The sequence below is a fragment of the Amblyraja radiata genome, chromosome 15, assembly GCF_010909765.2.
Source record: "Amblyraja radiata isolate CabotCenter1 chromosome 15, sAmbRad1.1.pri, whole genome shotgun sequence".
Classification (NCBI taxonomy): domain Eukaryota; kingdom Metazoa; phylum Chordata; class Chondrichthyes; order Rajiformes; family Rajidae; genus Amblyraja; species Amblyraja radiata.
In genome coordinates, this window is record NC_045970.1 from 45,127,173 (window position 1) to 45,139,474 (window position 12,302).

At 44.2% G+C, this 12,302-nt stretch overlaps 1 protein-coding gene across 1 annotated transcript in view; it reads left to right on the top strand.

Moving 5' to 3' along the window:
• fam13c (family with sequence similarity 13 member C) overlaps positions 1 to 12,302 on the top strand; it is a 98,387-nt gene that overhangs the window by 21,130 nt on the left and 64,955 nt on the right. The gene's annotated exons all lie outside the window — the stretch shown is intronic.

Below are 12,302 nucleotides of genomic sequence, written 5' to 3' on the forward strand. Positions count from 1 at the left end.
GAGACTTTTCTTCAGGCCGAGAGTCAGGAGAGAGGGAGACATAGATATATGGAAGAGTGTGGTGTGAAAACGAGAGATCAAAGGGGGCGAAGCTCAAGGAAAATGTAGAATGGATCATTGTTAGTGGAGGGGAAGGTGACAACGAGGCGTACAATCAGTAAAATTTAATCAGGGGGACAGTGAAACTAGTCAGAGAACTAGGATGGGTAGGGATGAAGAGAGTGGGAAAGCAAGTGTTAGAGAAGTCAATATCAATGGGTTAACTGGCAGAGGCTGTGAGGAATGCAGAGAATATATATTTATCAAAATGTTAAAACTTGGCTACTTACCGGTATATTTTGAGCTTTGACTATGAACGTGTCTTAGCCTTTCCCTTTGAGGGACCAGCACCTGAATCCTATGAAGCACCAAAGCGTTAACAATGTGAAACTGTCCAGTTGGCATCTGTTCTTTGATATATGTTTCGCAGTGCACTAACCTTTTGAACTGCACGCCCTTTGATCGGCGCGGTGCTGAAACGATGCCGAACACACAAAGTTCAATCTTCATGCCACAGTTATCATGTGTTGTTGAGTAAACACAGCTCCAGAGTAACAGCGGAGAGAACACCCCCATCAATTATTGTTTGCTGTTGCTTTTAAAAGCAAAACAAAATTAGCTTTTAAAATTGAAAACTAGGGGGGTTTGACTAATAAAAACTGTGCTTGACTACACAGGAATACTTTGCAACAGCACGGCACTTCATGTGCTCTGTACACAAAGTACCCGTTCTGGTATTTGATAACGAAATACATGATAAAGAGAATATCTTCAGCCTGGTGTGCTTTGTCAGCCACTCCTGGGCGATGTTTCTCCCAGAGTCATTTTGTTTTTCTCCCATATGGAAAAAGAAGCCAAGGAATTCTCGGGATTAACACATTCACAGAGAGAAGGTGAAGATTCAGCACACACCATATTATAAGTGCGATCAATGTCCAGCCACATCAGAGCTTTTATTATTTAATCATTGGTGGATCAAACAGAAATTTAATTAAATGGCAATTGTAGATGCAAATAATAGTGAGGCATTACTTAATTAAAGGAATAGGTGACATTTCGGGTCAGACTGAAGAAGGGTCTCGACCCAAAATGTCACCTGTTCCTTTTCTCCAGAGATGAATGAATGATGAATAGATGAATAAGTTTATTGGCCAAGTATTCACATACAAGGAAATTGCCTTGGTGCTCCACCCACAAGTGACAACATGACATACAGTGATGCTGCCTGACCTGCTGAGTTACTTCAGCTGTTTGTGTCTATCTTCGGTGTAAACCAGCATCTATAGTTCCTTCCTACACATGACCTAATTAAATGTCACCATTTCAAAGGGATCAACAATATAGTGCTCCAAGTGAAAACACTTTCCTATGTTTACAACCTTATATAAATTAATGTAATAAAAAGGAACTGCAGATGCTGGTTTATACCAAAGATAGACACAAAATGCTGGAGTAACTCAGCGGGTCAAGCAGCATCTCTGGAGAAAGTGGATAGGTAACGTGTCAGGTCAGGACGGTTTTTGCCATTTTCGCCAGAGATGCTGTCTGACCTGCTGAGTTACTCCAGCATTTTGTGCCTATCTTTACCACATATATTTTGTCTCTTTAAAAAGTTAGTTGAAGCGATTTGCATGGTCGATCATTCTACGCCGATTACCAGATTGCTTGATGATGATCTTTAGATGTCAGTGGCAAGACCAGCATTTGTTATCCATCCCTTATTTATACTGAATTTCGGGGCATGTCACTTCATAGACCACTAAATGTCATCACCGGTGTTTCTAGAATCCCATGGATGTGAAATTGAGTAAGAACATCACATTTCCTCCCCTGAAAGATATAATGGAAGAACCAGCAGTGTCTTGTAATCTTTATTGATGCTAACCTTTTATACCCAGTTTCAATGATGAGAATTTGAATTCTCGGCTGCCTGGCAGAATTCAGACGTGTCTCTAAACAGTAAGTCTTGGCCCCTGATTAATCCAGTAACTTAACAATACATGATGAGTAGAAGTATTATAACGTCTCCTCCTAAAACTAAAAATCTGTTTGAAACGATATCACAGTGGCTCAGTGGTAGAGTTGCTGCCTTAAAGCGCTCGCAGCGCTAGAGATCCGGGTTTGATCCCGACTACAGGTGCTGTCCGTATGGAGTTTGTACGTTCTCCCCGTGACCGCGTGGGTTTTCTCTGAGATCTTTGGTTTCCTCTCACACTACAAAGACGTACAGGTTTGTAGGCTAATTGGCTTGGTTTAAATGTAAATTGTCCCTCGTTGTGTGTACGGAGGTCGGTGGGTCGAAAGGCCTATTTCCGAGCTCTATAGCTAAACTAAACTAAACTGAACATGACCATTGAAACCATGGACATATTTCATTTTTTTTTTAATGTTGATTTACATCATGCTATCTCTAAATCTGGGCCAACCTGATAATATTTAGGCATTTGGCAAAGAATTTGGTTTCTATTTATGCCCTTTGCATGTGACGCGTCGTCATGTAAAAGATTATTTAAATGCCCTCATGGAAAAATAGAAACTGGCGCACTTGAACTTGGAGGTGAGCCAGCCCGGATTTACTTGCTTCAGAACAGGTCAGAAGCCAGCAGAAATATTTCATCTTTCTCAAAGGTTACTGCAGAGCGGTAAACATTCGGAGAGGTTGAGAAGCGTGTGTGAAAAATGCCAACTTAAACTGACAGGTGCGCTGACGAAATGTAATTGCTTAAACATTGAATGTTCGACTAAAAGTTCAGATATGTTGTTTGCAGGTTTCTGCTGATTAATATTGTAAAACGCCGTGTAAAATGATCTTGGGATCGACTATCTTGTTTGATTTACTGCTGGGTAGAGCAATAAATCCCGCAGTAAATTAAGAAGGATCAATCTTTATAAGATTTGTTGTTGTTATACGATCAACTTGGAGTGCAAGTGGACTCGTACGTTATGCTTGGTATTAAATTAGGTCGTTCCTCGTTGACTGTACAAGTTGATTGCAACATGAAATGACATGCAGTTTTGGATGTTGTTGCTAAGTACTTTGGCTGTGTGTTTCAGAGCATGTCTGAGATTTAGTGCTTAGGAAACTGACCTCATTAAATTGCCAACAGGTTGATCGAAACATTTGTGCTAATAGAATCATATTACATATTCGAACAACTTTGTACATACTTGTTTTGTGTAAGTTTTCTACTTGATTTATTTCTGCACATGAATGTAACTCTCTTCATGAATTTCTCTCTTTGGTGGTGTGTTCAGGAAATGATTGCATAAATAGTCTGGAGGTCAAGCACAGTGATAGGAGGTTTCAAGTGAACATTATCTTTCACTTCATAAATGAAAGAATTAATGGCTTGATAACTTTTATCTTCAGAACCTTGAACATTAACAATCCTTAAGTCATCAAATGAACTTAAACTTGTACGGATCGACCATTGGCTCGGACTTATTTTGGTACATTGCTACTTGTAGTTTACACAAGGTAGAATGACTTTTTTTAAAGGGCAGCACGGTGGCGCAGCGGTAGAGTTGCTGCCTTAACGCGCTTTCTGCGCCAGAGACACGGATTCGATCCCGACTATGGATGCTGTCAGTGTGGAGTTTGTACGTTCACCCCGTGACCCGCGTGGGCTTTCAGCGAGATCTTCGGTTTCCTCCCACACTCCAAAGACGTACAAGTTTGTAGGTTAATTGGCTTGGTATAAAAATGTAAATTGTCCCAAGTGTGTGTAGGATATTGTTAAAGTGAGGGGATGGCAGGTCGGTGTGGACTCGGTGGGCCGAAGGGCCTGTTTCCACGTTGTATCTCTAAACTAAAATAAACGAAAGTAATTTTCTTATTAGCCAACAAATCTTATGAGTCGGGACTAAATGAACATTTGCAACTGCAAGCGTTAAAACCTAGTGTTGGTGTTGTAGGAGTATCATACAAGTTATTAGTTGGACAGTCAGCCCATCTTTCAGTGCTATCTCTGCAGTTGAACCCATCCATTGTAATGAAAGTAGAAAATGCTGGGATAATCCACAGGTCAGGCAGCATCGATAAAGTGAAAAACATAATTAACATTTCAAATCAATCCTCTTTCACCTGGAACTTATTAGTAATCTATTGTAAATCCATTTTCCTGAATTCTCCCCAAATAGGTACTTTCCCCAAAAAATGTAATTAATGTTCCCTGTACTAATTTTTCCCAAGTATTAATTCCCCCTCAAAATACATCATATTCTTTTACGGGATATTGACTTTGCATTAATAATGATTTGTAATATTCGTATTCCGATAATCTGGTGTATGCTAAAATGAACTAACCGTCCTCCAGTACCTAGTTGCCAACTGGTTTTTACTTCATTGTACCCTCACAATACATTTCATTGCTTTGAAATATCACAGGAGCTTTTCTAATCTATACCATTTTCATAAATATGCCTGACTTTTGAGTCAACAATAGATAATAGCCTCTTTCTTGGCAAGTTCTCTCTGTGATTCAATGGATTCCTCCGGTTGCCCCAGATTCCTCCCACTTCGTGCCCGGGTGGCGCAGCGGTAGAGTTGCTGCCTTACAGCGCTTGCAGCGCCGGCGACCCAGGTTCTATCCGAACTACGGGTGCAGTCTCTTACGGAGTTTGTGCGTTCACCCCGTGACCACGTGGGTTTTCTCCGGGATCTTCGGTTCCCTCCCACACTTCAAAGACGTACAGATATGCAAGTTAATTGGCTTGGTGTATGTGTTAAATGTCCCTAGTGCGTGTCGGATGGTTTTAATGTGTGGGGATCGCTGGTCGGCGCGGACTTAGTGGGCCGAAGGGCCTGTTTCCGTGCTATATCTCTAAACTAAACCAAACTAAAAAAATCCCATCAATGCCTAGCTTGCAGTAAGCGAGTAAGTTACTTGTTTACTGTAAATCGCACCTAATTTTTGTTTAGTTTAGATATACAGTGCAGAACCAGGTCCTTGGGCCCACTGAGTCCATGCCGACCAGCAATCCCTGCACATTAAAGCTATCCTGCACACGCTAGGGACAATTTACAATTATATCAAGCCAATGAACCTGCAAACCTGTATGCCCTTGGAGTGTGGGAGGAAACCGGAGAGCCTGGAGAAACTCCAAGCATGGCACGGGGAGAACGTGCAAACTCCGTACTGACAGCACCCGTGGTCAGGATCGTGCCCGGGGTCTCTAGCGCCGCAGGGCAGCAACTCTACCGCTGCGCCACCGCACATGATGTAGGTGAGGGGTGGAATCTGGGGGGAGTCAATGGAAATGTGTGGAGATTAAAATGGGGTCAATGTATTCAGAAACCCTGATGAGGACTAAGTGTCGATATTCATGCTGTATGTCTGTACGAAACCAACTACTGGAATTCATACTGTGGATGCAGGCAGAGCAATCCTGAAAACACCAGAGGTGTGTGCAAGGCCCTTTGTTTAACATCAGCACCATGATGTTAAACTCATTATGTTGGTTTACTGGTCACGTGTACTGACACAGTGAAAAACCGTACGTGCTTTCCAGTCAAACTGCACTGTACATTCATACATCCAGGTCTTGCAAGAGAGAAGTAACAGAATGACGACCGTAGTGTTACAGCGACAAAGTGCAGATTAAAAAAAGTGCAAGGCCCGCAATGAGGTAGATAGGGAGATCATAAGTTCATGCTTGACATGTGAGAGGTCCGTTCAAATGTCTGATAACAGCGGGAAAGAAGCTGACCTTGAATCTGGTGGTAGATGCAAAATGCTGGAGTAATTAGACGGGTCAGGCAGCATCTCTGGGGAAAAGGTTTTGGATCGAGACCCTTCTTCAGACTCTGGTGGTACGTCTTTTTGACCTATTGTATCTTCTGCCCGACGGGAGAGGAGAAGAGAGAGAAAGACTGTGGTGTGAGTGGTCTTTGATTATGTTGGCTGCTTTCCCAAGTGTAGATGGAGTTGGTGGAGGAACTGGTTTACATGAAGGACGGGGAAGTCAAGAGTCAAGTCATGTGTCCCAGATAGGACAATGAAATTCTCGCATTGCTGCAGCACAACAGGATATTGTAGTCATAAATACACATCAGATCAGTGAACACAGTGAATACAGATACAGTAAGTGAACACAACTCTCTTCAATCCTTACACTGAAACTGAAACAACTTCTCTCCTTTCCTAATCCTTACACTGAAACTAAAACCACTTCTCTCAGTGGAATCCGAGAGAAGTGGTTTCAGTTTCAGTTTAGTTTATTGTTAAGGATTGAGATGAGGAAAAATGTTTTCACCCAGAGAGTTGTGAGGCCAATACACTGGATATTTTCAAGAGAGAGTTAGATTTAGCTCTTAGGGCTAAAGGAATCAAGGGATTTGGGTAAAAAGCAGGAACGGGGTATTGATTTTAGGTGATCAGCCATGATCATATTGAATGGCGGTGCTGGCTCGAGGGGCCGAATGGCCTCCTCCTGCATCTATTTTTCTTTGTTTCAATGTTTCTATGTCCCGTGAACCGAGGTAAAGCGAAAAGCTTTTGTTTGCGCGCTATCCAGTCAGCAGAAAGACAAGAAGGGTTTCGGCCCGAAACGTCGCCTATTTCCTTTGCTCCATAGATGCTGCTGCACCCGCTGAGTTTCTCCAGCTTTTTTGTGTACCAGCAGAAATACAATACAGGGATGCAATCGAGCCATTTACAGTGTATCGATACATAATAAGGGAATAATGTTTAGTGTCAGGTAAAGCCAGCAATGTCCGATCAAGGATAGTCCAAGAGTCACCAAATAGTAATTCAGCACTGCTCTCAGGTTGTGGTTGGACGATTCAGTTGCCTGATACCAGCTGGGAACTGACTCATCCTACCACAACAGTATCTGCCCACCACTATCCATGAGTGTCGTTTCAGAAGTTAACGCCGCTATGATTTTGATATGGGTGATTTCCGAGCCAAGGTTGTAAATGATCTGCCCAGCAGACAGAATGGCCCGTAGACTGAGAGGTGTCGTGAGTAGTTACGTAGTGAGGTTTGGGAAATCCTTTCGAATGTCAACAGTTCTTAAAATAGCGAAGCGGAGATTTTGAGTGTTTGTTTAATACACCGACCATATGACTAGATACTAACTTTTCATTGAATCTAGAACCTGTGGTGCCATTTCAGGTCTTTAATTGCAACACAGGGGGAATGCAAATGACTGTGGTAATGGTGAAGATGAAGTGACAAACTACACAAAGGCAGTCGAGTAATTGCTGCTTCAATTCTTGGAACAACTGAGCTCAAGTTGAAAATGATCATTAACTCTGCATGCCAGTGGCAGGAAAAGCCCCGTATATATTTGTACAGTTATGGAGAGTTCCACCTTTGCAAATCAAGTCCATCTTATTTCTCACTTCGTTTCTGTGTCTCAGCCTTACTAGCGCTGAAGATAGACACAAAAAGCTGGAGCAACTCAGCGAGTCAGGCAGTATCTCTGGAGAAAAGGAATAGGTGACATTTCGGGTCAAGACTACCTTTTCAGAAGGGTCTGAAGAACGGTCTCGACCCAAAACTATCTCACCCGTTCCTTTTCTCCAGACACGCTGCCTGACCTGCTGAGTTACTCCAGCATTTTGTGTCTATCTTTGGTTTAAACCAGCATCTGCGGCCACCTATTCCTTTTCTCCAGAGATGCTGTCTGACGAGCTGAGTTACACCAGCATTTTGTGTCTGTCTACACCTTCCTACACTTACTAAAGCAGTAGGAAAGAACTTCTGTCCTGGGCCTCCTCCATCGTCAGAGTGAGGCCCAGCGCAAATTGGAGGAACAGCACCTCCTATTTCGCTTGGGTAGCTTACACCCCAGCGGTTTGAACATTGACTTCTCTAACTTCAAATAGCCCTTGCTTTCCCTCTCGCTCCACCCCTCCCCCTTCCCAGTTCGCCCACCAGTCTTATTGTCTCCGACTACATTCTATCCCTGTCCCGCTCACTCCCCTGACATCAGTCTGAAGAAGGGTCTCGACCCGAAGCGTCACCCATTCCTCTCCAGAGACGCTGCCTGACCAGCTGAGTTGCTCCAGCATTTTGTGTCTATCGTTGTTTATATGCAACTTGGTTTGTTTATCTCTAAATATATTTTTAAAAGTCTAGACTCGGTCAAGGTTTGGTCTCCTATTGTCTGGTGGAGCATCAATCTGGCTTAATAATCTATAGCCTTCTACATTGCAAGCGACCCGAAACGTCACCCATTCCTTCTCTCCAGAGTTGCCCGCTGAGTTACTCCAGCATTTTATGTCTATCTAGGGACAATTTACACTTATACCGCGCAAATTAACCGACAAACCCGTACGTCTTTGGAGTGTGGGAGGAAGCCAAAGATCTCAGAGAAAAACCCACGCGGTCACGGGGAGAACGTACAAACTCCGTACAGACAAGCTCCCGTAGCCGGGATTGAACCGGGTTTTCTGGCGCTGTGAGGCAGCACCACTACCGTGTGCCACCGTGTCGCCCAATAGTGAAATACTAGTGAAAATACTAACAGTGAAAATAAATATTGTGCCAATTTACAGTCCTCGTGGAAAGCACAGCATTTTGCAAATTAACCGTTGCTGTTTGCCAAGCCCTTGGTTATACCAGCAATACAGCTTTGTCAAGCTTGTGTCATTGCAGCAGCAGGTTTGTGGCGGCCACGGTGGCGCAGCGGTAGAGTTGCTGCCTTACAACGCTTGCAGCGCCGAAGACCCGGGTTCGATCCAAACCACGGGTGCTGTCTGTATGGAGTTTGTACGTTCTCCCCGTGACCCGCGTGGGTGTTCTCCGAGATCTTCGGCTTCCTCCCACACTCCAAAGACGTATTGGCGTACAGGTTAATTGGCTTGGTGTATGTGTAAATTGTTCCTAGTGTGTGGAGGATTGTGTTAATGTGTGGGGATCGCTGGTCGATGCCGACTCGGGCCTGTTTCCACGCTGTACCTCTAAACTAAACTAAACTAAGGGTTGCCAAACTAAAAATATCCAAGCAACTGCAAGCAAACATCAGTGTCCCCTCTCCTTCTGCCCCTTTCTCATGGCCTCCATTGTCAGAGCACGAAGCTGCATTTATTCTGCTACATTTATTACAAATCTGGTTGTACACATTGTGCATTAAGTATTGTTCATCAACCTTTCTTTGTATCTATCTGTAATAACAAGGAACTGCAGATATTGGTTTATATCAATGATAGACACAAATGCTGGAGTAACTCAGCGGGTCAGGCAGCATCTCCGGAGAAAAGTGGATAGGTGTTGTTTCAGGTTGAGTCTGAAGAAGGGTCCCGACCCAAAACGTCACCTTTTCATTTCCATCGGATATGCTGCCTGACCCGCTCTGAGTTACTCTGGCGTTTTGTGTCTATCTTTTGCATTTGTCTATCCAGTTCAATTTGCAAATAATTTCTGGCAAACAGCGTATATATATTAGACATCCAGCATCTGCAGTTCTTGCTGTTTTAGATAATATACGGGTCATTTGGTCAATCTTCAAATTGCAAGATGCCAACGAGATATATATACACCCTCCAATAGTTTTATAATTGAGTTGTCTCTTTATGATTTAATGCTTAACTCTTTTATTAATTCAATGATACTGATGCCGGCCGGCACGGTGGCGCAGCGGTAGAGTTGCTATCTTATGGTGACGCGGGTTTCGATCCTGACCACGGGTGCTTGTCTGTACGGAGTTTGTCCGTTTTCCCTGCGACCAATGTGGGCTTTCTCCAGGAGCTCCGGTTTCCTCCCGCACTCCAAAGAGGAACAGATTTGTAGGCTAAGGTACACAAAATTGCTGGGGAAACTCAGCGGGTGCAGCAGCACCTATGGAGCGAAGGAAATAGGCGACGTTTCGGGCCGAAACCCTTCTTCAGACCCTTCTTCGGCCCGAAACGTCGCCTATTTCCTTCGCTCCATAGATGCTGCTGCACCCGCTGAGTTTCCCCAGCAATTTTGTGTACCTTCGATATTCCAGCATCTGCAGTTCCCTTTTGAACAGGTTTGTAGGCTAATTGGCTTCGGTATAATTGCAAATTGGCCCTAGTATGTGCAGGGTAGTGTTAGCGTGTACGGGGATCGGTGGTCGGCGTGGACACGGTGGGGCGAAGGGCATGTTTCCGCACTGTATCTCCAAACTAAACTAAACTAAACTAAACCAGACGGCAGTCGTGCCCTCATATAATGGACCAGTCCAATATGACATCACTCAAGTAGTAGCTTGTCATTGACTTGTCTAAGCCAATGGGCATACAATATGCTAATATGCGGTGAGTGGCCATGATGAGAAGTTGCACATTGTGTTGTGGACGTCACCAACTTGTGAGCTCCTTGGTACGGGTCCAGTACAAATTCACCAACATCCCTCTCTGCTTCCATGCAAAGGTACAGCTTCCATCTAAGACCCACCGTTTCTATTCGCGTGAACGACCCCTCAGGTTCGAGCCGTTCCGGGTTCGGGGATCTGGAGAATTGATTTTTGTTCTGCTCTCCGGCGAAGGTGTGAAGGTCAAGTTGTCCGAGTTGCCCAAGGGACGTCTAGCATCTCCGACAATCAGCGCCGGCTAACGGTCGTTGGAAGGTCCAGACCCAGGTCCCAAGGCTCACTCATCTACTGCTGCCAATCAACGAGTGGTGACGACAGCAGAGCCAACAAGGCCATGAGCGCAGGTTCAAAGAAATGTAAGATTGATTATGCGTATATTGGTGCCCGATTTCACACCCTCGCTGGATATGCCCTCGGGTTCCTTTCACAGGTTTCCCTAGACTGCAGACCCTGAATTCCATTCACCAGCAGCTCCTAATGTTACTGTCCTACCACTGAAGGCCCAATGCCTCAGCACAGGTACTGCTCTCCTACGATTGACTCAAGAAGCTGGAGTAACTAGTTTAGATATAAATAATAACCAGCTTCCCCATGCATCAAATTTAAGTTGCTTGCAATTAATATGCTGCCTGGCCTGGCAAGTTCCTTCAGCACTTTGTGTTTTGGTTACTGAGGTGTCAGAACTTACATATGAAGAAAGACTGGATAGACTCGGTTTGTACTCGCTAGAATTTAGAAGATTGAGGGGGGATCTTATAGAAACTTACAAAATTCTTAAGGGGTTGGACAGGCTAGATGCAGGAAGATTGTTCCCGATATTGGGGAAGTCCAGAACAAGGGGTCTCAGTTTAAGGATAAGGGGGAAATCTTTTACGACCGAGATGAGGAAAACATTTTTCACACAGAGAGTGGTGAATGTCTGGAATTCTCTGCCACAGAAGGTAGTTGAGGCCAGTTCATTGGCTATATTTAAGAGGGAGTTAGATGTGGCCCTTGTGGCTAAAGGGATCAGGGGGTATGGAGAGAAGGCAGGTACAGGATACTGAGTTGGATGATCAGCCATGATCATATTGAATGGCGGTGCAGGCTCGAAGGGCCGAATGGCCTACTCCTGTTTTCTATGTTTCTATGTATTCTTTGCGTCTCCACATTAAAACAGTGAATAGACACAAAATGCTGGAGTGACTCAGCGGGACAGGCAGCATCCCTGGAGAGAAGGAATGGGTGACGTTTTGGGTCGAGACTAGACCCTTCTTCAGACTACGAGCTTTAGTCAGCCACCGCTTGCTCCACACCTCATGCTTTCCCTTTCTCTATCACCGCTTTTATTCGCTGCTTTTTATTGGTGTACCATTGGTGACCATGTCTTCCGCTACCTAAGCCCTCAAATCGAGAATTCTCTTCCTGAGCTTTTAGACAAGCTTTTTCTGCAAACAAGTCTTTAAAATCCATGACTTCAGTTTTGGGTTTCTTATTTATATCACATTGGCCTCCCCGTTTCTGACCCCACCAAAGATTGCAGTCTCTTGAAATCTAACAATTTCCAGACTTCTGCGTCTGTAGCCCTCTGGGACAACGTTCCTTGCCAAATAATTGACGATCATCGTAAGGCTTTCAACTGCATTTTCCCTGCATTCCCTTGGGATCCCCTACACATGGGTTAGTTGAAGGTGACTTCGAGTGAAGCCTGCTGTCCTTTGGACAATGGAAACTGAGTGAAGAAAGAATCCCAATGGAATTGTCATGGCTTGCTGTGCAGTTTCCCAAACATTGTTCCACTTTAGTTGAGTTTACTTTAGTTTCGATATACATAGTTCAAGCGCTTTTGATTGCAACATGCACCTTAATTTAGTTCAAAAAAGAAATTGACAAGTTACTAAAAAACAGGCCCTTCGGCCCACCGAGTCCACACCAACCAGCGATCCCTGCACATTAACACTATCCTACACAGACTAGGGACAATTTACACATACACC